Here is a 25948-nt window from a genome sequence, read left to right on the forward strand (position 1 = left end):
GATAAAATAATGTTAAGAGTGTCATTCTCGATAGATGTGCTTCCTTCACCCTTATTATGTCATGCCATATAGACGTACACATTTTTTACAAAATACATGGGCATGCGAATGAATACATTTGGTTTTCACATGAATACAAATACAGTAACAGTTCCTGTCTGTCGATTACCTGACAGACGGTAATACGTAGTGAAAATCAATCAACAATTTCTTATGAGACAGATACTAATATTACAATAAGAGAAAGAAACAAATGAATACACAAAAACATAGAAAATAAAATCGTTGTGAGAGAAATTCCTCACACCTACTCTCTCTCTCTCTCTCTCTCTCTCTCTCTCTCGCTCCCCTCCTCTGCTTTCTCTCATCTCTCTCCTCTCTCTCTCTCAGACCCACTGAGAGAGACGTTATAATAATAATAATAATAATAATAATAATAATAATAATAATATGTTTTATTTCAGCTCGGGGCCATATACATTGAATATACAAAATACAGACAGTAACATACACAATCTAGATACATGAGACATGATAAAATAGAAAAACAAAATGAATAATCGGCACTTATCCACAAAATACTGAGGTAGCATAACACCCTAGTATATAACACTGGTAATAAGTAATAATATTGGTGAGAAAAAAATATGCATTGAGAGTAATAACAGTTTTAGTGCACATATTATATAACTTAAATTTCAACTAGAGACCTTAGGTGGTTACAGTAGTCAGGTCCAGAGGGCTAAATACATAAATTGAATGTAAAAAAAATCTTTAACTTGATAGTAGTCACAGTAATAATGAAAAATTGAAATATCAGCAATAAATGTAATAATGACAAAAACTGCAGATGACATCTTGCCAATAAAGAGATTAGGTCCTTTAGGGGACAAAGGCCTCATTTTCCCATCTCTCCCACAAATTTAGATTTTCTTCTTGCTTCACTCCTTAGGATGCTTTGTATGAGCGAGTTGCTGCTGTTTCTCACTCGGGTTACCAGACTGGACATTATTCGCAGTATAATCTTGGACGTGATTTTAATTTTGTGTCCATATTATAAGTATTGTTTTATACGTCGATATCTATTAAGAAGTCATGTAAGTATACGCCTTTAGCCCCATGTATCAAATTTGCTTCCCTGGGTGTATATATGGGGTGTCTGGAGGGGGAGCCACATCCCACCCCCCACCCCCCCCCCCGGCCCCCCCTTCTCCCAGCACCGATACCAAATCCATCACCCTATCCCTTGAAGAGGAGCGGGAAATGAACCTTAGGGCCTGTCCACACTAAGAAATATTGTTTGCAAACTGTTTGCAAACAAGTTTTTCCGTATACTTGTTTCCCATCCAGAATGGAAAACATTTAGTGTTTCTGTGTATATTGGTATAATATGATACACATTTTATAATGTATGTTTATATATACATATGTATACATGCATATATGTATATATAACACATGTATACTTGCATATATGTATATATATATACATGTACATTGCATGTATAATGTTTTTATATATATAAATTATATATGTATTTATGTATGGTATGTGTATGTCTATATACAGGGTGTAACACGAGTTTACGCAAATATTGTGGGAAATGAAAGAACATGTTTCCCTATTCCTCCCTATGAATGGCATTTATCGGACACCGATAAACAAAAGGTGGCCGAAACATGGAGACGCCTATAGGAACCACCGGAAAAGAAGAAAAACGTAAGAGATACCGGATCGACCCCTGAAGACTACGGCCTGTTCCCGACCTACGAGACACACCTGTTGCCGACCCCAGCCTGTCCCTGATACCCCGTCGCCTTTGATAACAACCAGCCCGAAATTCCGTTGACGACCTACAGCACGATGAATATTGACGCTGCTTAGTAATACCAGCGTGCCAGAAAGACACATCATAAGGAAAATGTAAAGAATTTTATGCAAAGTCAATTCTGTGAATTCTCCCATTATTATTAATAAAATATGTTTGAAAGAAGGTCTGTTTCCAGCATACATTAACTACAACAACAACAACAACAACAACAATAATAATAATAATAATAATAATAAAATAATATAATAATAATAATAATAATAATAATAATAATAATAATAATAATAATAATGATGATGAAAAAAATCAAACCATAAACCACATAGCAAGCGAATGTCCGGCACCTGCACAGAACCAGTACAAAAAGAGGCATGATTCAGTAGCCTGTGCAAGTAACACCAGCTACCTTGCAGTAATAAGTGGTACGAGCACCAACCTGAAGGAGTGATAGAAAACGATCAGGCAAAGATCCTCTGGGACTATGGTATCAGAACAGATAGGGTGATACGTGCAAATAGACCAGACGTGACGTTGATTGACAAAATCAAGAAGAAAGTATCACTCATTGATGTCGCAATACCATGGGACACCAGAAGTTTGAGAGAAAGAGAGGGAAAAAATGGATAGTATCAAGACCTGAAAAATAGAAATAATAAGGATATGGGATATGCCAGTGGAAATTGTACCCATAATCATAGGAACACTAGGCACGATCCCAAGATCCCTCAAAAGGAATCTGGAAAAACTAGAGACTTAAGTAGCTCCAGGACTCATGCAGAAGAGTGTGATCCAAGAAACGGCGCACATAGTAAGAAAAGTGATGGAATCCTAAGGAGGCAGGATGCAACTCGGAACCCCACACTATAAATACCACCCAGTCGAATTGAGGACTGTGATAGAGCAAAAGAAAAAACAAGAAAAAAAGTAATAATAATAATAATAATAATAATAATAATAATAATAATAGTAATAATAATAATAATAATAATAATAGTTAGTGAACCTCAAGAGTAAATGGTTCATTTGGCCACATATGATTTCATAAAGGCATAAATAATAAAATGCGCCCCTGTTCGTTTTATAGGTTAATGTTTCATTATGAAACTCGTTTCTTTTGATCTCCCCCATAAATGAGTTGATATCTGAAACGTAGATTAAGAATTGAATGACTTTTTTGTTATTATATAATAATTCAAGAAATTATTCTCGATAAGTAGATTTTTAAACACCGTGATAATTTTTTCTTCTTCAATTTTTAGAGTTCCTTCCCAATTACCAACAGATGGCAGCGTTTATTAGTCGCCTCGTATGTGTCCCAGCAGCGTTTCTAAATTCCCTTCATCAACCCCCACCCCCCGCCCCCTACCCCTCCCGAGCCGGCTCTAGGAAAACTGATTCTTGAGCAGGAGAAAATATTCCTGTTAGTTTATGTGTGTAGTTCGTGGTGCGTTGAAGTGTTCAATCTAAAGAGGTGTGAGATAGTTTGTATACCTAACTGTCTAACGATTGTTATTCTCCAAAGTAATATTCATATAACTGTTATGCTAATTATTGCTGTAATAGTTCTTAACTGCTTTTGCTGTTAACTATCATAATTATTGTTTACTTCCTGTATATACTATTTCTCAGTATTCAGTACTGAACTGTATCTTGTACCGTGAGCTTTGGATAATAAATACCAAAAGGAACCGCTGTGTTTGTCAAACCATGACTGGTGGCAGCAAGTCAGAATCCACGCCTACCGAACATAACGCTGTTGCAAAGGAGATTATGCTGAGTGTGTCGTTTGGGGATGATGTGTCTCCAATGTCTTGGCAGTCCTATTCATCGCATTTCTCGTTAGTCAAGCAAGCAAACTTACTACGGGGGGTACCGTCTTGGCGCGACGCAGGATATCGGGCCCTCATGCTGAGATTACAATTTAGGGGACCAACAGCCAACTATGTGGAGCAACAGGCGTTACAGGACCCTGAGTGGGGTAAGGACGATGTTGCAATTATGGACAGACTTGCGCAGCGTATTCTCACGGCGGATGCAATTGAAGTAAGGATTCTGAGGTTTGAGGAATCTATACAGTTGCAGGGTGAGAGTCTGAGTGATTATATGACTAGTTTGCAACTGTTGGCAGGTCAAGCATTTGCTAAAGAACCAGCTGATATTGTACGGAAGCGTGTTGTATGGCGATTTCTCTCTGGGTTGCACGATGCAGATGTTCGATCCCAATTGATTAGAGAGAAGTGGATGGAGTCAGAGGAGACTGCCAAGTCGTATGATGAGGTGGTGAAAATTGCATTGGCAGCGTTGTCTACTAAACGAGCAACTAAAGCAACAGGACCTAGGAATCCCAGTGTCCATGTGAATCAAATTGAGGGTACGTCCAATGTTTGTTTGATGGAGGACACACCGGAAACTATGGAGGTTGCAACTGTACGAGGAAATGCTAGATCATGGGGCAGCAAGAAGAGGGAATCCTATTCTTCTCGTAAATTTAAGTGCTATTATTGTAAAATGACACATGTGGGTGGATGGAAAGCATTTTGCACGAAGGAGAGATTAAAATCCTGCTTGGTATCCTCCCCAGGTTCAAAGAAGAAATTTTCAGTGAGGACTGCTCCACACGGGAGCTTGGAGCAGTCTGTACAAATGAATTCTACTTCCTCTTTCCAACGCACTGTGGCTTTGGTGCAGCCAAAGGTGAAGGGTCCAAATGAAGAGATCGGCAAGTGCTGCTTCCAGCCGAGCAGCAACTCGGGTATTGAAAAATATTACAAATTATGTTACTGTGGAGATGATGAAAACTAAGTATAATGCTTTGGTGGACACCGGAAGTGATTATTCTTTAGTTTCTGAGGATATCTTGAATGATGCTCAGAAATCTCTTGTCAGCTCAAGTAATATTACAGCTTGCGGAGCGAGCAGTGAAGAACTTCAAATTGAGGGAGAAATTCTGATGGATATAAAGCTAGGCAAAACCACAGTGAGACAACATAGGTTCATTGTGGTATCTAAACTTGTTACTAGAGTGAGACGCTTGGGATGGACTTGTTGGATAAAACTTGGCACAGTCACTCTAGATTTGACAAAAGGGAGGTTGCGAGTGGATTCAATAAATTTATCATTGCCATTGAATACTGGGGAAAGGACACAATCACATAAATCATGCTCTGATGGAGTGGTGAAGCTCATTGTTAGAGCTGAGAATGCAGTTGTGATACCTCCTAGGGACAGAATTATTTATATGCTGCTCAGCTGATGGGATTGGGTTTTCCAGATGAGCAGTATCTGTTGTGTCCCCGACGCCCTGAGGGTTTTCTCCGGTTTGCCCCTCCTCATTGCTGCATCCAAGGTTCAGTCAAGAAGACATGTATGTGAGAGTTGCAAATGTATCGGATAAACACGAAACTGTGCAGAGTGGAGAGGAGATCGGGGAACTAGAGCCCAGTGTGGTAGGATACGATGGCAACCATAGCCTTTTAAGTTCAATTGAGGGGAAAAGAGGAAATTTCATCGTTGGAGAGTCGCTTACTTTTGAGCAGAAAGAGGAAATGGACAAGGTACTTCATGAGTTCAAGAATGTTTTCTATAATGGAGGCCCACTGGTACAGGTAGGGGTGGAGCACACAATCAGAGTTAACCCAGATTCAGCACCAATAGCAAGTAGACCGCGGCGGTTGTCACTTGCTTTGGAAGCAGAAGTCAAGAAGGAGCTAAGCAAACTTCAGGATATGGGTGTAATAAGAATCATGTAGCCCTTGGGCAGCTCCTATTGTTTGAGCTCGTCGAGCTGATGGAAGCCTTCGGTTGGCTATTGATTATAGGGGAGTAAATAGCGTGTCCCAGCCAGCAACATTGCATCCAATTCCTGTGGTCGAGGATCTTCTTGATAGACTTGGTCAGGCAAAATACTTTTCAGTGCTGGATGCAAAGTCTGGATACCATCAGATGCCTCTTCGGAAGGAGGATTGTGAGGTCTCGGCCTTTGTAGTCTCATGGGGCCAGTTTGAATGGCATGGTAGAACTCCTTTTGGTCTGAAAGGGGCAGGTTATACGTTTCAACGGATGATGGCTACAATACTCAGCGATTGCAACTATACGGATGCATTGTGTTATCTCGACGACATACTGGTCTGGGGTTCAACATGGAAAGAACACATAGCAAGGCTCAGAAATGTTTTGAGCAGGATTCGTGATGCTGGTCTTGCGTTAGCCCCGAATAAGTGTAAATTTGGGGTGCGTGAAGTGGAGTATCTGGGTTCGTGGTTGGTGATGGCATGCTTCGCATTAGTGAGCAAAGAGTTCATCAACTGAGGGATCTTCCTAGGCCGTGTTTGACTGTCAGGCAGTTGCGTCAGGCCATTGGGGCATTTTCGTATGTGCAAAAATGGATTCCAGGGATGTCACAGACTGCTAAGCCCCTGTATGAAGCTTTGGAAAAAAACCCACACCAGAAATTGCATTGGTCGGTCGAGATGGTTGAGGCTTTTGAGAGGCTTAAAAACCAGGTAGCAAATGCTGTGGCACTACATTCTTCCTGGACTATATAAAACAGTTCGTTTTGATTGCTGATGCAAGTGATGTTGGAGCACAGGAGCAATGTTAGCCAACAAGTCAGCATCCAAGGAACTGTTACCAATTGCCTTTTACCACCATACATTCTCCAAATCCGAGCAGAGGTATTCAACGACGGAAAAGGAATTACTGGCGGTTATCTTGGCAATAAAGAGGCTTCGGATGTACCTCTCCTCTGCACCGTTTGATCTGATAACGGACCATCAGGCATTAAGATGGCTAAACACCCTGGATATTAGAGAAGAGAGAGGACATCGAGGGAGATGGATTGAAACAATTCAGCAGTTTGACATAAATCCAATTCATAAGTGGTCGCAGTGCTGTGATGTCCATGGCTGATTATTTGTCAAGAGTTGGTGCTGATGGAAATCTGGTATCGCATATTGCAAGTATAGTGGTAGGATCTTCTCAGCAGTGGGCCACAGCATTTGTGGATCCCAATGATATGTTAGAAAAACAGCATTGCGATGAAGAGATCAGGGAAGTAGTGAACCTTTTGAAAAATAAGAGTTCACCGGGATGTGTGTCAGAGGAGAATGAGCTTGCCAAATATGGTAACCGTTTAAGTATTACTAACAATGGAATTCTGTGTTATATAAATTATAAAGGAAGACGCTCACAAGAACATCCCTATGGCGTGAAAGAAGAGTGGCTACCTCCTAATACCTAAAGATATTGAGACTATTGCACTTCAAATGATTCATGACAGTCCAATGAGTGGTCACATGGGTCGTGATCGAACATGGGAAAGAGCTCGGAAGAATTTCTGGTGGCCTCGCATGAAGCAGATGTCCATGCACATGTCAGTAAATGTGAAGCATGTGGGAGTAACAAAAGATCGAAGCATCCAGGGAAGGCCCCTTTTCAGAACCGCGAGCTTCCGGAATACATGAATGAACAGGTGCAAGTTGATTTCATGGGTCCGTTTCCCATTTCATCATCACATCCATATCGTTATATCCTTCAAATGCAAGACATTTTGACTCGCTATGTTGTTTTGGTACCTCTTGAGGATTGTTCAGCAAAAACAGCAGTGGATACTCTAGTTGAAAGATGGATTTGCATGTTTGGGGTGCCCCGTGTCATAACGTCGGATAGAGGATCACATTTTACGGCTGATATCTTCAAGGCAGTGTGTAACCTGTTTGGAATTCAGCAGGATTTTGGTTCTCCTTACCATCCAAGAAGTCAGGCCGCAGTAGAACGTCAAATCCAATTATTAGACAACGTTCGTTGCATGTGCCACAATAATATGGATCTTTGGCCTGAAATGATACCCAGGGTACAGTTCTCTCATAATACAGCTGTAAATACTACGACTACATTTACTCCACATGAGCTCGTCTATGGGACTCCGGCTCGACGTCCAGAGGAGATTCTAAAAAAGGAAACTTGCAAAGATGAGGATTATCAACCGGGCTCTTTGGATAATGCAGCAATCGCAGAAAGATTTGTGAGAGAGAAAGTAGATAAAATTGAGAACTATTAAGGTCGCACGGAACAAGACTGCAATGGCACAACAGATTAGGAATAACCAGAGGAAGTCTTACGGCAAAGCTTTCAAAGTTGGAGATTTGGTTCGATTGAAGTTATCGACAGCTGAGAGACGCCGTTGTGGAGGTGGTAAACTTGCACCATATCTTTCGAAGAAATATAGAGTTATAGAAATACTTCGTGGTGGCTGGACGTATAAATTAACCCCAGCAGAGACTATAACAGACGAAGTAAAAATAAGACATTTTGACGAACTGGAGCAGGTCCCTGTAAGCAAATATTCATGGGAAACCGCATTGGCTGATCATTCAGATGAAGAAGTCATCAGAACAAGAGTCAGGGATTGGAAGTAATTCAGAAGGAATACGTCTGTCTACTCGGGAGCGCCATCCTCCAAGTCGTTTGCAGGTGGATCCCAGTAAAAGATCCTATGAATCGGAAGAGGAGGAATTCTGGAATGAATGTTCTAACAGCGAAAATGAGTTAAAAGACAATCAGAATTGATTATAGTAATGATAATGCTCTTCTTGATAAATGCAACATGTTAAATGGCAATTATTTATTTTATATTAATTTATTCTTGTATTATTTAGTAAATTTATTTTATTGGCATTCCCGATTTATCATATATTGTCTCATAAATAAGAAGGGGAGTGAGATAGTTTGTATACCTAACTGTCTAACGATTGTTATTCTCCGAAGTAATATTCATATAACTGTTATGCTAATTATTGCTGTAATAGTTCTTAACTGCTTTTGCTGTTAACTATAATTATTGTTTACTTCCTGTATATACTATTTCTCAGTATTCAGTACTGAACTGTATCTTGTACCGTGAGCTTTGGATAATAAATACCAAAAGGAAACGCTGTGTTTGTCAAACCATGACTGGTGGGAGGTGAGTGAGTAGGGTCTTAAGTGTTTCATTGTTATAGGTAACTTAATGTTAAAGTAATATGCTAATTAAGAAGTATTTTGATGTTATAGGTAACTTCAAGTTAAATATGCCATGCCATTAAGAAGTATTTTGAAGTATTTTTGTGATGGCTTTGGTTTTTATTGAAGTTTGCTCTCTTGTGGGGATGTTAGATATTATCGGAAATTCAATATATCTTTGCTGAAACCGTGAGAAACTTAGGTAATTTCTTTTACGTAGCTTTTTATGATCGATGTACATTAACGTTCAGATTAAAGCAGCTAATCTTAAATTTTCCATTAAAGTTTTTAGTGTCAAGGGTTTAAAGTCAGGTGAAAGTATCTTGTTTTTTCGTGGTTTTACTCTTGACCATTTTAACTTTAATAGTTTCATGTTATGATGGATGTGGTCATTAAAGTTATATTGAAAGCCAAAGGTAGGTGTTCAAAAGCGTACTATTAAAGTAGATTTAAAGAAATGTTAAAACTTCGTAAACTATTTAAATATTATGGTATTTGCTATGCTGTAGTTATGATCGCTGTTTATTTTCAGATTTTAAGAAATTTCTGAACTTTTATTGTTTTGATCTTTAGTTTATAGTTAATGGATTTTATAGAGTATATACTTCAGACACTTATTGTCTTTCCATATACAATAGTAGGGAAAGATTTGTTTTTTATATTAAATGCTATTCGGGCGTATGAGATTTATATTTAATACAGTATAACTAGGTGTTTAATACTTGGATTTTTTAGTTTTAAGAATACTATAGTTTTTAAACTAGGAGTCTTCAGACTTAAAAGGTTAATTTAATTTTTTTTGTATAAAAGAGTTTTTAATCTAAACTTTAATGTTTCAAACTTAATGGTGCTTTGTTTTAATCATTGGTTTTAATAAAGTTAGTTTTAAATTAGTACGTAGGTCGGCCTCGCACTCCCCAATGAGTAAAAATAAATTTTTTTTTTTTTCCAGGTTGACTCTCTGGGTCAGTTCTGGAAAAATTTCTAAATTGGAGCGATGGCAGTTTTAGAGACTGCTTCTATAAAAGGTAAGAACTTGACTAGTCATTAATAATTTGAGGGTAAAAGTTCAGTGTGCAATGTAAGTGTAGGTATGTTAACATTACTCCATTTTTAAATTTTAACATTGTTTCCAAAGGCTTGTTGTCTTAAGAATGGGACTAGGTTGTGTTAAAGATCGTGACAAACTTTCGTACCTGAACAATATAAGCTGTTAGTTTCAATTGAAAGTTGAGAAGTGACTGACATTGCTGTTTCTTTTACTGACAGATAAGTTTTACCAGATCAACTTGGAATTTGCCTAATTATAGATCGCTGTGAATGTTTAATTAGTTTTTAAGTTACTGAATGTAATTTTTTTTCTCAACGTTAGCTTTAGCGTTAGTTTTAAACCTACTGAACTGACCGCTTTTTTATTCTGAACTTTTTTTTTCTGAACGCTTTATTTTAGACCTAATGTAATATTTCGCTGGCTTTTCCCAAACGCAAAGTTTTAGACATAATATCCATTAAAGAATTTAATTTGTCAGACTAAATGAAAATATTGAACTTTTCAGGAAGTGTAATTCGATGTGACGGCTTGGTTCTGAACGTTGCAATACTGAAGAGGTTTGGTAACTATTCCAGGAACTTCAATAATTCTGACCATGCAGGATCATTCTTCAAAATTTCTACTGCTTGGAATTTGTGACAACTTATAAGGGCTCGTGTGCCTCGTGCTGACGGAGATTTGGTTGGAATCTTGCAACTGATCTACTTCCAATAAGTTAATCTAGAATTTCACTGCTATATATTGTCTCTGATGATAATTTTCTAATGTAACATTTGGAAATTTTAGTTCTACTCGCACTGAATGTTGCAACTATAGTTACAAATTACTGTACCAAAATTTTTTCTTCAAAACTTTTTTTTTTTTTTATAATAAACCAGTATTACTCGTATTGTTTTGCATCGTTTAAGTGTGTCGTATTTTAAGTGTTTTACAAATTATTTTAACTTTTTTTTTATAATAAACCAGTATTACTCGTATTGCTTAGCATCTTTTTAGTGTAGAATTTTCAGTGATTCACAAATTATTTTTAAAACTAAATTTGAGTATCTTGGTTCTCATAATTTATTTCTTGGCATACTATTAAGTGTCTTATTTACTAATGTTTTTAAATTTAGGTACTTTGAAAATCAGAATTTGTCAAATCTGGGTTGCAAAATACTGTATTTATGCACTTTTAAAACCACAGAATTTGTCAAAACTGGCGTGCAAAATACTGTTTTAAACTTAAAATTTTCTCTATAGTAAAATTAAAGTCAAGGAGTATGCATTTATGTAATATTTTCTGGTTCTGACTGAAAATTTTCACAAATTTCACTGAAGATTGTCACAAATCTTCGTTTATTCACTGTTTTTTTATGTACAGATTTTTATAAATTGATAACTCAATACTTTGTAATCGGTCGTTCAGTAGTGTTATTTTAATGACCCTTCTTTCACTTCCTGAGGATTTAATAAAATTGATTCAGTTTTATTAATGAATTTATTAATTGTGAAAATAATTTAAGTATTATTAAACTTGAGTTGAAGAGATAATTAATATTGCCTAGTTTAAGTATAAATATTCTAAATAGTTCCAGAGAAAATGTTTTAAAGGAAATCAATTGAAGTTTCATTCTTCTTACATTTGTCAATCCCTAGCTTGTCACTAGTGTAGTTGGTCTTCGTGTTTGAATTTGTGGAAAGCCATGTTATGGTATATATACTTCCTCCTAAATCTTTGTGGGCCAATGCTATTATTGAGGTTGCTGCAGATGATCCTGTTTAAATGAAGACTAGAAGGGACGTGGATTGCCTGGGACTGTTGTTAAAGATGTCCGTTCCATTTTTGAGAGAAATTGTTGCCTCGAGGAAAACCTTTCCCGCGGAATTCCTCTGAAACTGAACTAGAGAAAATTGCTTTTGAATGTATTATCTCAAAAAGTATTATTTCGATTAGAATTTAAATGAGAAGCAAAGTTTACTGCGAAACCTAGCTTTTTGAGTCTTTGAGAAAGAAACTAAGAGAGAATTTCAGCCTTTACGTCATTTGCTAATTTTTGGATAGAAATGAGACTCTATTCCTTATGGGAATCTATTAGTCTAATGCATTAATTCTTTTGAAGGTAGTTCGTCCTTTGCCCTTAATTGCATGTTAAAGCCTCCATGAATATTGGTAATCCTGCCTGCTCTCTGGACAAGGAGGAGCAGCCATTGCATACCGCTACTAAAACGAAGAACTTTTCCCCTTGTTGAAAATGTTCACGTTCTTCAAAAGTGCCCTTATAAAGTTTGTTTTTAGATACACAGAACTTCTTTAATAGTAATATGTATCGATGCGGGATTTATACGTGGTCTTGCTAAAACAAGATATGAGTTTCGTCTTCAAACAACCAAACTTCATCCAAGGATTCTTGCAGCACTCCACACTTGTCTTTAGCGAGCGTTCATAATTTTGAGAAAGCATTACTTGATAAAACGATATTTTACATTTGGTATTACTAACACGTAGTGTCCTTTATTTAGTATTAATAAAAAGCAGACTTCATTATATTACTTACAACTCCTTTCGTCATAGATATTTATATCTTCAGAGTAATTTTATTTGATCTATATTTAGGAGCAAGGCAGACTGGATTACTACAGTTATCATTTAAATTTGTCTAAATTTTCTATGAAAGTAAAAAATTTTATTATTAGAATATGGTAATTTGGGACATTTGGGAACTAAGAAAAAAATATATATGTCTCTCTGTCTCTGTCTCTCTCGTGTGTTCCATAGGCCCGAATTTGTCCAGAGTTATGAGTAAAGGCCTGTCCACACGACCGGGCCTGATCGGCGTGCTCCAGGGTTGACGGGCAAATTCTGGCGGACTTATCCGTGAATGTTGTCCACACGGGTGAGGCGGTGGAGAGGTGGGCGTGCCCGACGATGCCAGTAGTGTTCAGTGCGGTACGATAAACATGGTGCCTACCGCAAAGAAGATAGTGTAGCATGATAATTGCTTTGTGTGTGATGAAAAAGAAGAGAATATGGTGCAGTGAATGGCTCAGTAAAAGAAATGTATATGGTTCACGTACGTCTGCCAGGGTCGAAGCTCAAGCCATCGGGCACCACCATGGTGATTTTGCTACAAGACCCATCAGGCAATTTGACGGTTTGCCCGTCAAGTGTTCCCGTTAGAGGGGAAGTCCGCCGATCAGGCCCGATCGTGTGGACAGCCTTAACAAATGAAATGTAAAGGATCTCTCTCTCTCTCTCTTCTCTCTCTCTCTCTCTACTCTCTCTCTCTTCTCTCTCTCTCTCGTATGTTCCATAGGCACGAATTTGTCCTGAGGTTGAGTAGCATGAAACGTAAAGGCTTTGATTTCATATTCTGTTTTCGGCGTCAACAGGAACCACAGATTTAAAGTTCAAGCTCTCAAAGAATATTGAGGAGTTCGTTCGAAAGAAGTAACGGAAGGTAATAAAAGGGGAAATACAGAAAGCGAAGATCAGATATTAGCAAAATTGGTAAATTGACATAAATGAACAAATAAATTAAATAAAAATGTATTAAATCTGGTGCTAGAAAATGATAGACGCTCGTCACGTGAGATAGGCTAATTGGCTAATCCTAACTTTTTGCCCTAAAGTTACGCATCAATGCGTGTGTGTTAATTTGATATATATAATATGATATACAATTTATAATGCCCCCAAGGGTGAAGTCCCTAGTCATCCCCCCAAACCCAGCAAACACCGAGCAGACACAGTCTCTGTAGTGGATCTTCTGAAATAAATCAAGATTTTCTGACCCATTTTAATTTTATGATTAAAAAGCTGAATATTTACATATCTTAATCATTATTATATGGAATTTTGAAGAGCCTTCCCATTAATTTTATTTATATCGTGTCTATATCCAATCATTTTCATAACATTTATTTTGCTTAATACAGGAGGTGAAAATAATCTTTATAGAAATTCCTGAAAATAAGCTTACGTCTCACCAGCGAATGAGAAGTCTTTTATCAAGAGGCTTTGCCAAAACCCAAAGATTTCAGCCAATGAAAGGAGGCGTTAGAAATATTGGTTATGGTGAAGGCTTCTGATTGATCAAAGGAATTCCTCCTGTCCTCCCTTTGGAAGGCTCAGTGTAGTTCTAAACACGAACAGGAGTGGTCAGTGGACGTTTTTGCACACAAATGCTCACGAGATAAAGGAAAGGACTTTAGTAAAGAAGAAGGCATTTCAGGTTAGTTTTTTCAACATTCTTAGGGGCTATTGTTGGTGCTGTAAGACTTTGCATGCTTCGTGAACCATTTGCTAGCATGAAATGTTCTTCGAAGGAAGTAGTGTTGTCGTCACAGAATCTAGAATTTTGTAGTTTTCAAAAATAGTTTACAGACTGGAAAGTCCTTCGGAGCTGGAAGGCCACAGTGCCATTCTTCAAAATTTACTTGTATACGTTTTTAAAAATTGACCTTGCAAAATTCTGAGGTTCTTGAACAACGTATTTATGGTGGGGGTCCTTAGCAGAACGTTCATCGTAAGTGTACTAGTGAGGTGCTGTAGGTGGTACCACGTGACACTTGATGTGGATATCTGGACTCTTTTTAATTAAAACAACACAGACAGACCACCTCTGGCAGCCTTTGACGATCTCGGGCAATGGGGCAAGGAGGATCCAGCTAGCTCGATTTATTGGGCTCTAAATTCCAAGCTTGTCGTAAATGATGATTATGGATGGAGAAACAAATCCACAGTTACATACGGGTGAATATATTTAACAATAGATCTATACAGAGAGCTTTCAGGAATCTGTTTCATTACAGTTTTCGCGTGAAGTTGTTTATATGAAAGAAGGAAACCGGTCGTTAAAAGAAGCAGTAGCAGATCAGCCAATATTTACGCTCCCATTATCAATAAGCTAAAATTCAAGTGAGGGAGATCGCATAGCTGGAATCGAATTGACAATACGGAAAACTGAGATGTCGCCTTCGATGTCTAAAAAACTTCGAAAATTTTGGGTTTACTTTGTTTCTCTATCTGGGTGACATTGGTAATCAACAGCCTTCGTGATTTCGTCTCTTACTTCATCAGTCTCTCTATAATTCACGTAACAATGACTCGAGTACCTCCTGAATGAGTGTCACGAATCTGCAACAGACTTTGAATTAGGGGAACAACCGTGATCACAGGGGAAATGCCCACCTACTCAGTAGCAGAAGATAGCTATTAGTGAGACCCAGCTTATAATCCTTAAATTATTTAAAGTTATGGCTCTTAATTCAGGTTCGGGATAGTTTTTAACTGATTAAGTTAAGATGTTTGTAGTAATGTTATGACGCTTATCAAACATGGCCATCAAGAGCACAAAAGATCATATTCTTAGAGGCTTGAATTTAAATTTCTCCGGGAATAGGATCTATGGGGCTTGTTCCATATGAACAGGGTTCTTCTGAATAATAACAACAACATATTGTACTTGTTTTCGCCCCAATTTCTCCTTTGATAGGATGTATGGATGCATAGTGAGGTGTGGGACACATATGCAAACGCGTGTGAGCGCATGTTGAAGGCACCCTTTTGCATTCGTACACCTCCGTGTCTTTTATCAGAATCGAAAGGAAAGCTTTCCAATCTATCTTAAATCAGCTGTTTGCAAGTTTGACAGCTCCAAGTCTCGGCCACGCCCACCTGTTATTTCATTAGTCTGGGATTTGAAGAAAAAAATCAGGGATTCTCTCGATCCAGGACCGATGTATAATATATATATATATATATAATATATATATAATATATAATATATATATATATATATATATATATATATATATATATCATATATATATATAATATATATATATATATATATATATATATATATATATCTATATAATATACATTATATTATATTATAATATTAATTATATGATTATATATATGCAAATATAATGAAACTTATAAAAGACAATATATTGTCAAAAGCAGTGTTTCCAAATTTCGAACTCACTGACAAAGTGTCCCTTGGTGAGAGAAGAAAGCAGCAGAAAGCCATCGAATATAAACTGATTCGTTAAATAACCTCTCGCATAGTATATCAAAGTGCTTGAACAAATTCCGCGTAATTTTGGTCAATAAATCGAAGCTGAATCTTGGTAAATATATATCGTAATATGTTATTAGATGTTGAATAGCTATGGTGCTACAATTCACGTTTTAAGACGAAATAATATTCTTGAAAGGCGAGTGTATCCACTCTATGGTCTTGGATTCCAAAGTGATTTCTATTTTTTTATCTTTGATCACATTAGTGTTTTACCGTTTTGAATAATTATACGTACTAATGTTACTTTCAGGATCATTAAATGTATCAGAATTTGACGCATTTCTGCAATTATGACAAATTGAAAGAGGAGTTAGATTCATTTGCATGGATTAAGTCATTTTTCCCTAAGCTTCAAATACCATAAACATACAAGAAATTTATACATTATCAGCTCGACAGGAGATGTAATATCTTGAAGGATTTCCCACCTGACCACATCGAAGCTTTTCAGTTACTTATGATTGAAACTGTTCCATACTTGTTCCTCTTGATCACTGCTGCTGCTGCTACGTTGCTTATGTGAAAATAAGAAAGTAACAGATGGTGAATTCAGTATTAGTAATGATTTTTAACTTATTTTGAAAGTCTTTTGCATTTTTGAACACTAACGGTATTAGATACTTATTTGTCTTAACTTGGATATTAGTTAGTTTTACTTTTAAATCGACGTAGCCTTCATACCAGATGAATGACTACTTTTTCCGAAGGACAGTCACTCTTAGCTTAAGTTAACTTCTTTCATTTGAAATTGTAAAGACAACGAAGTTAGTTTCCATTACACCTGAGGAAAATCCGCTACGGTTTTTTGTTGTAACTGGAACGACGCTTAGATTAGGGATATGAGTGACTTGTGAATTTAATGCAGACAGAATTTTTCATTAATAGCTATGGATATTGACGTATATAAAAAAATAGAATTTTCTCAAATACCCAACTCGTAAGTGGTCTTTGTTTGTACATTTTTATGCCAGACTTGTGTGTATTTCAATTTCATTTTACTGGTTGTTACATATACACAAAGGTGGCGTTAATTAACGCATAAAGACAAATCTGGCGCCAATTAACGTAAGTCTAGTTTCCGACAAAGTTTACCGCCATAGTTACGTCTATTGACTTGGCAGGTTATGCTCTACTGACTTGCTCGAGACGAGCTGGTCGTATTAAGTGTTAATGGCTGCCGCCAAACCTTGAAGGGCTTGACAACTAAAAATTTAATCATTTCGGCGTCATTTACATCCTACGAGACTTTAGGCACCAAAGGTGTTTGGTTTCTGCGCTGTATTTCACTTCGTATTGGCAGAGTTGGTGCCAAGTGTTCAAATGGGTGAGATTGAAAGTCATGTAAACAATGACTGGATATCTGCGGCCTTATGGTGTGATAGTTCCTGAGGGCACTCGAGACAAAGTCGAATGCAACTTTGATTCCCGTATTAAATTCGTCATAGATCAGATAAATGTGATTATTGGACTATAGGTTGTTAAGGCGTCTACCGAGGGAAAAGGGCTGTAGAATATAACTGGAGAGAGGTCGAAAGGAATGCCCGCTGCTGTTTATGTTGACGGTATCCATATGCCAATTCCGTGTTTTAAGCGTCGTTTCATTAACTTGCAATACACGCAGCAGACACTCGTCCTTTTTCAGAATAAGATGCTTCTTATATTTTATTTCATATAATTGTCTATTATTGTTTTCTCGTCAGTATCGTAGCCTCTGTAGAATAGGAGAGTCTATACTTCTTTTTTTTAATTTGCTTTCTTCTTGTACGACCCTCATCACTTCAGGCGGTAGGTATCTTGTTGAATAGCCTTGGTATATACGTGCACAATCTGCAAATGCTCTGTCGCATGAGTAGCAATTTGTTCTAGGTTCAAATAGCCCAAGTATATGCTTCACTTGATGTCTGATCACAGTATTCATGCCAGGCCTAAAGAAGCTTCTTAAGCAGTTCCTCGTATGTGTCGAGTTCGTTACTTTGCGAAGTTATTTGAGTTGCTGTTTTGTGATTTGACTTTAAATATTGCAGTCTGGTCTGTGACTTGGTACTTTTTAATATTTGGTAAGAATTTTATCTTATTAATAGCAATTGCTTACGGGGAGTATTCCTTGACTTATATAAATGGAATTTTAAACCAAGGTGTAAGTGAGGCTGTTCAGGTGGAAAAAGAGCTATTTGTTGAAATCATTCGTCATCGAACAATTTGCATTTTTTAGGCTTTGGTAATCGAAGTAGTAGTCTTCCTCCATCTGGGATCATGTCTTTGCTGTGATCTGAAGTTCCTCCTGTAGCGACTTTGATGTTATTCATTTAGGAAGAATTTTCTTTGTTTGGCGGCAGTCAAAACTGACCTCACTGTGAGTGGTGGTGGCGCCATTGAAGCTTTTGTATTAGTTTTAGGTGATGAGCTTGGGGGTATATTTTGCGATTGTTATTGCAGTAAAGCATTTATCAAGAAAACTGGTACTGGAAATTTGCTGTGTATAGTTGAAAAGGAGTGGCTCTCGCTCATGTTGATGAAATATATGCAAATTAACATTCATAGTTCCCCTGTAATACATTTTGTAGGTAAATCTGGTGGTCTTGTGTGTATACATTCAGGGGTGGGGGGCCTTAGTCAATGGAAGAGTAATACAACTTTAAAATGTGTTTTTATTCATCTTGATTACCTGCAAGAAAGGTAAGTAGTACTAGAATTGCTGTTCTTATAAGGAAATGAATTTGTTGTACGGAGCTGGTGAGTTAATATCTGTATTTGGGGGGTTGGGGGCGGGGGTCGGAAATAGGATGCCTAGAACGGATGCATGAGCCAGAGTTAGTGATTTTTCTTTTATTGTATCAATCAAGATTTAGTTTATCGTGATGCATTACGAAACAGAATCCAACTGGAATATTAGTTGGCATTCAGTGGACGTTTGTCCTTTGTTTTAAGGCCTTGGTGTGATATAGATTCTACAATCGTTCATGAGTAGTTACCCAGACATTCCGATCATGTTTAGGCTCGATTATGGAAGTCGAACCTTCAAAAACTATGTCCACTTTATAATACAAAAGACTTCAAACTTTTAAATAGTACAAATTCCTAACAGTGAAAACCTTAGACTTATGTATTCAAAAGCTCACAGGTTAGCGGAATAATTAGGTTATCGTTTACTAGACCCACCGAATGAGTTCCAGCAAAATAGAAGTTAGATGTGCTGTCTCTGATAATTCATCAATGCAGCCTGGTTAATTAATGCATTGCTATTTCTAAAGTTCCTTATAGAATGATGTGTGACGCCAGTTTTAGTAGCCACCAATCATTCAGTCAGTTATAGAATGCTGACTTATGCTCATCTTGGTTTCGTTGACTGATGAGGAACGGTTACTAGGGGCATATTTACAGTGACAGTCTGTCTGGCACTGTAGGGTGGTGTGTGTTGTGTGGGCTTTGCCTGTTGTTTACCTGTGGGCGTCACCATACCACCGAGGACGGTATGATGGCAAATAACTGGCCTATTAATTTATTAATTAATTTTCTGCTGGAAGGAACAGTACCGTTTAATTCATTTATAGCTTCGAGTACTATTAAAGATAGGAGGTATTGCAGCACTCTCGTATTACGGGAATAAGTCTTGTTACTAATTTAGGAATTATTTTAGTCCAAGCGATAGTTGCCTCATACACACACATGAATTTTGGGTAAAAGGACGTGTTTATATACATTAACTAAGGACGAATAAATGTGATAGTATATATTTTAGGAGGTTATTGTTAATAAAGTCATATTCCTACACTTCACAAGGTGAGTGAAGGTACTACGTAATCATATTCTTACGAGGAAACTTCGGTCGGTCATTCAGTCAGTCATGACGGCTTGAAACTCTTAAGTGTTGATGTCCAGTGTTCACTGTTTTGGGAAATGATAAATGGTTTTCTTTTGTGTCCTTAAAATGGGTGAAACGTCGATTGGAATATTATTGGTAATTGAAAAAGAAACCCACAAATTCACTTTGTAACTTGTTTACTTCTAAGTATTTACATTTAGTTTTACTCCACACTCGAGTACTTTCAGGCCCTTCTGTGGCCCATTCTCAACAGATGTTTGGGATGTTAGCCTGGGTCAAGGCCCAGCAGTCTTCTGGAACTTCTTCTCGTTGTGCTGTCATTTATGCGATGGCTGTTCTGGTTTTCTTGAGAGTTGCCAATCCCCTCTTGTCGCTCTGATATCCTGAGCTGATGGTCAATGGGATTCCCCCTTGTGGTAAGGGTGTGGTCACCAAAAGGGGGAATCCCATTGACCATCAGCTCAGGATATCAGAGCGACAAGAGGGGATTGGCAACTCTCAAGAAAACCAGAACAGCCATCGCATAAATGACAGCACAACGAGAAGAAGTTCCAGAAGACTGCTGGGCCTTGACCCAGGCTAACATCCCAAACATCTCTTGAGAATGGGCCACAGAAGGCCTGAAAGTACTCGAGTGTGGAGTAAAACTAAATGTAAATACTTAGAAGTAAACAAGTTACAAAGTGAATTTGTGGGTTTCTTTTTCAATCTTCAGAAGAAAACTGAAAGAAGTTTTTGTTTGGTTCATTATTGGTAATGTTTGTAACTGATTTTCTATAACGTATTAAGTCGAAGGTGACATTTAAAGTTTGATCAAAGGCTGACCAGCGTTCGTTCATGGGACAAGCCGCCATTTCTATCGCACGGTCAAAAATATGCCGGATGTCGGTGAACTCTCCTAGTCCTGAGAGTCAGGATTCTGAGCATATTAAAATCAGCATCAAAAGAAAAAGGGCTGGGCGGGGGTTGGGGTTGGGGGGGGCGGGGGTGGGGGAGATGGGGCGACTGTCATTGGCTGCCAAGCAAAGGAGAGAGACCTTAAGAAAATGTTTGACTATCGAGTGTGTGAGATCATTGACGTAAGTAGCGATGTGAATGTGAAATGTTAAACACAGTTTTATTTCATTATATTAAATTCTAGTCGATATAAACGCCGTTAAATCTCGACGTACTGCATTTAAAAAATGCCTTATCACAGCATTTTTAAAAGGAAATTGGCGTCCTGTTTTCCAATTTCTTAGATTCTGTCCTTCTCGTTCAACATCAGGAACTGGTAATATAGCAGAATAGATAATTAGTTGCATAGGGGCATTATTGAATGACATTCAAACATTTCTGATGTTACGCTACAAGACGCCATTCAGGTGTTGTTTTGAGAGAGAATTTCATTGGTTTTCATGGCCCCCAAAGCATCTGTTTTGGGTTTGTACCGTACGTGCACCTCCTCACGCGCGGTGCACGGAAGTTATAACTTAAGGTTCCTAACCTGCAACCCCTTTCATTCCTTTTGCTGAACCTCCGTTCGTATTCTCTTGCTTCGAACTTACTTTCCTTAATCCTATTATAACAATTGTATCATATTGCAACTCCTTTTTTTAAGGGTCTCCTCCAATGACTCCTGTCGACCTTGTCGCTCTCAGTTTTCCTGTCGGCGCTGAATGATCTCGTCATAGGTGGTCCCAGCGCTTGGCCTTCGGCCTAAGTTGTATATAATAGTAATTGAGGATTTGACTGGTACAATTCCTTTGTAGTTTTAGGCCTATCCTATTGTCCCAAAGATTACGTATTTACTTGAGGAATTAACTGGTACAATTCTCTTTTAGTTTCTTGTCCATCTATAATTATTTGCATCAAACATTTTTTTCATTGTATGTGATTAATGTAGATTTTTATCTATTTATTTATTTATTTTCTTTACAGAGTGGGCTTCACTTCAGGGCCATTTCGAATCAAGTCATGTAGCAGTACATCCACAAAGACAGTTGATACAACTCATTATTATTACTATTATTATTATTATTATTATTATCATTATTATTATTATTATTATTTTTATTTATTTATTTTTTTTTTTTTGCTCTATCACAGTCCTCCAATTCGACTGGGTGGTATTTATAGTGTGGGGTTCCGGGTTGCATCCTGCCTCCTTAGGAGTCCATCACTTTTCTTACTATGTGTGCCGTTTCTAGGATCACACTCTTCTGCATGAGTCCTGGAGCTACTTCAGCCTCTAGTTTTTCTAGATTCCTTTTCAGGGATCTTGGGATCGTGCCTAGTGCTCCTATGATTATGGGTACGATTTCCACTGGCATATCCCATATCCTTCTTATTTCTATTTTCAGATCTTGATACTTATCCAATTTTTCCCTCTCTTTCTCTTCAACTCTGGTGTCCTATGGTATTGCGACATCAATGAGTGATACTTTCTTCTTGACTTTGTCGATCAACGTCACGTCTGGTCTGTTTGCACGTATCACCCTATTCGTTCTGATACCATAGTCCCAGAGGATCTTTGCGTGATCGTTTTCCATCACTCCCTCAGGTTGGTGCTCGTACCACTTATTACTGCAAGGTAGCTGTTGTTTCTTGCACAGGTTCCTGTGGAGGGCTTTTGCCACTGAATCATGCCTCTTTTTGTACTGGTTCTGTGCAAGTCCCGGGCATTCGCTTGCTATGTGGTTTATGGTTTCATTTTTCGTATTGCACTTCCTACATATGGGAGAGATGTTATTTCCGTCTATCGTTCTTTGAACATATCTGGTTCTTAGGGCTTGATCTTGTGCCGCTGTTATCATTCCTTCAGTTTCCTTCTTTAGCTCTCCCCTCTGTTGCCATTGCCATGTGTCATCGCTGGCTAGTTCTTTAGTCTGTCTCATGTATTGTCCGTGCATTGGTTTGTTGTGCCAGTCCTCTGTTCTGTCTGTCATTCTCCTGTCTCTGTATATTTCTGGGTTTTCGTCTACTTTTATTAGTCCTTCCCATGCACTCTTTAGCCACTCGTCTTCACTGGTTTTCAGATATTGCCCCAGTGCTCTGTTCTCGATGTTGACGCAGTTCTATATACTTAGTAGTCCTCTCCCTCCTTCCTTTCGTGTTATGTATAGTCTGTCCGTATTTGCTCTTGGGTGTAGTGCTTTGTGTATTGTCATATGTTTCCTGGTTTTCTGATCTATGCTGCGGAGTTCTGCCTTCGTCCATTCCACTATTCCTGCGCTGTATCTGATTACTGGCACTGCCCATGTGTTTATGGCTTTTATCATATTTCCGGCGTTGAGTTTTGACTTGAGTATCGCCTTGAGTCTCTGCATATATTCTTTCATGATCGTGTCCTTCATCTCTTGGTGTTTTTATATCCCCTCCTTCCATTATTCCCAGGTATTTGTATCCTGTCTCATCTATGTGTCTGATGTTGCTCCCATCTGGTAGCTTTATCCCTTCAGTTCTCGTTACTTTGCCTTTTGGTATGTTGACTAAGGCGCATTTTTCTATTCCAAACTCCATCCTGATGTCCCCAGATACAATCCTTACAGTCTGGATTAGGGTATCTATTTCCTTGATGCTCTTACCATACAGCTTGATGTCGTCCATGAACATCAGATGGTTGATTATTATTATTATTATTATTATTATTATTATTATTATTATTATTATTATTAGATGATCATTCAAGTAATTCGATTACTGAATAAGACAGAAAAAAACCGTAATTGATTTGATGACTAAAGCTAAATCCAAATAAAGAATTGAATAAATCAGTAAACCCAGTCCCTTAACAGAGAGAGAGAGAGAGAGAGAGAGAGGAGAGAGAGAGAGAGAGAGAGAGAGAGAGAGCCCATAAAAATGTCAAAATATAGAGAGAAAATATTATATTTCAGAGACTGTTGTCTCTCTCCTCAGGTAGATGAATGAGAAAAGTTACAGAAAAGGTGGTATTTATACCAAGAGATCCATCAAAATCCCTGATTAACGTCCTACAAAAGACATCCCCCAAGGACACAGGCGTTTACGAAATCCCATGCCTGGATTGTGACCGGTCTTACATTGGATGTAAAGGAAAATCTCTTCCCCAGAGTATAATTCAACATAAATGGTCAGTTAGGTATGGACAACAGAACTCGGCTATTTTCAACCATATAAATGAACATAACCACAGAATAAACTGGAATTTTTCACGTATAATTTATAGCAGTAACTGCCGGTACAAGAGGTCAAATGATGGAATCGGCCTTGATTAAACAGAGGCAGGTAATGAACATCTCAAAGGGTGCATGGGGCACAGATGTCACTGATAAAACGCTTAAGTGGATTAAAGGAAGATTATCAGTGGGAGTGACCTAAATTGGCTTACTTGTGGATGGATCTCTTGATAGAAATACCACCTTTTCTGTAACTTTTCTCATTCATCTACCTGAAGAGGGAGACAGCATTCTCCGAAATATAGTATTTTCTCTCTATAGTTTGGCGTTTTTATGGGCTCCTTTTATTAGATGGAATTCTGTTGGTGTCGATGGTTCGCGCCTGTGAGCCAAGAAATCTCTTATCGACTAAAAAATTCCCCTTTGGTTAAACATTTATGAAAATATATTAATTCCGAGGTAGAGCATATTAGATATTAAAGGACATTTGTAGCTCGATGTATGTATATGAATCACGGTAATGTGATATGACATATATATATATATATATATATATATATATATATATATATACTTCTCTCTCTATCTCTCTCTCTACTTTCCCACATCCTCATCCAGTCGCCATCTTGTTCGCCAGATTCCCTCCTCCCCCTCCAGCGCGTCCCCGCCCTTTCCTTCCTCTTGTGCAGTGGTTCTCCTCCTGCGATGAACGGCCTTCCTCTGAGGTACTGAGTGAGTCTCCGCCCTCTCTCTGCTCCTCCTCTGTCTTTGAGTACCTCCCTCGGGGATGAAGCTCTCACTCAGTGTGGTGTAGGAGGTCCGGGGCTCTCTCTCTCTCTCTCTCTCTCTCTCTCTCTCTCTCTCACACAGGATTCCTTGGAAGTGTCCTGTGTCCTGGAATAATGATTCTCATTTGGTCAAATGCAGAACAAGAGAGACACCTTCCCCGACTTGTCTGTCGCTTCACCAAAAGCCCAAAAGACTCAGTTATTCAGCGCCCTTCCATCCCTCCCTGGACTCCCTGGAAGCTGTCTGTCCGTAGTCAAACAAGCATCAAATATATAATTAAAATGTCTTGATCGGGTTTGTATGGTAAATCTCCGTTGCATATTTTCCACGTAACGTCAGCTGTTAACAAGCGTCTGTTAGTCAGCCAATCAGAAGGCCGGTTCCTCCTCATTTCTTTGAAAAGGAAGACCATGGGCTGTTCTGATTGGTCCAGGTGACCTTCCAGGCAGCCGGAGGAGGACTGGAAAAAAGCCAGTGCAGTGTTATGGCCGGCCGTGGTTTGTCAGTGCTCAGTCATATTCGTAGGATTTTACTAAATTTTGGGGACGTTTTTGTGAAGAAAGGTACGTTATTGAGGTTGTTAGCTGATTAGTGATTTTTGGAATTATTAGAATAACTAGGTTATGAATTAGTTACGTCCCCAACTTGTAAGTTGTCCAAAGAACTGGTCATATGGCCGACCAGTTTCCAGTGGAGAAACTAGACTTGCATGAGAGTAATTTTTGGAATATTCCAAGAAAGAGGGCTCCCACTGAACGAGGTCTTCGGTTTGTCTAAAACAATAAAGTTATAAAGGTGTTACCTCTGCAAGTTGAAAGGTGTCCAGAGACATGGCTATTACATGGCTTTCCGTTTCCAGTAGAGAAAAACTGGACTTACTTCCAGTAAATGCTGCAGATAGGAAAATGATTAAGTGATATTTGCAATGATATTTCAGTATGATGGAAACAATGGGTTTCAATTTATACATTTACACGACCTCTTTGTGAGTCCTCGTTTAGTGCAACGAGATTTGTAGCAAACATTATGAGGTATCAGTGGATGGTGTGATTACTGCTTTCCCGACCGTCGTGGAAATAGAGTTCCGAAATTTTCACTACACTGGGCGGCAAGATATATAGTTTCATTTCATTATGGCTGATTCTCATGTTTTTCCTAAGTGGTAACAAATTTTCTGGGTGTGGTATTTGAAAGCCTGAAGTCACTTCGTCTCATTTACAATTGTACTCATAGGAACAACTCCTTTA

The sequence above is a fragment of the Macrobrachium nipponense genome, chromosome 28 (assembly GCF_015104395.2).
Source record: "Macrobrachium nipponense isolate FS-2020 chromosome 28, ASM1510439v2, whole genome shotgun sequence".
Taxonomy (NCBI): Eukaryota; Metazoa; Arthropoda; class Malacostraca; order Decapoda; family Palaemonidae; genus Macrobrachium; species Macrobrachium nipponense.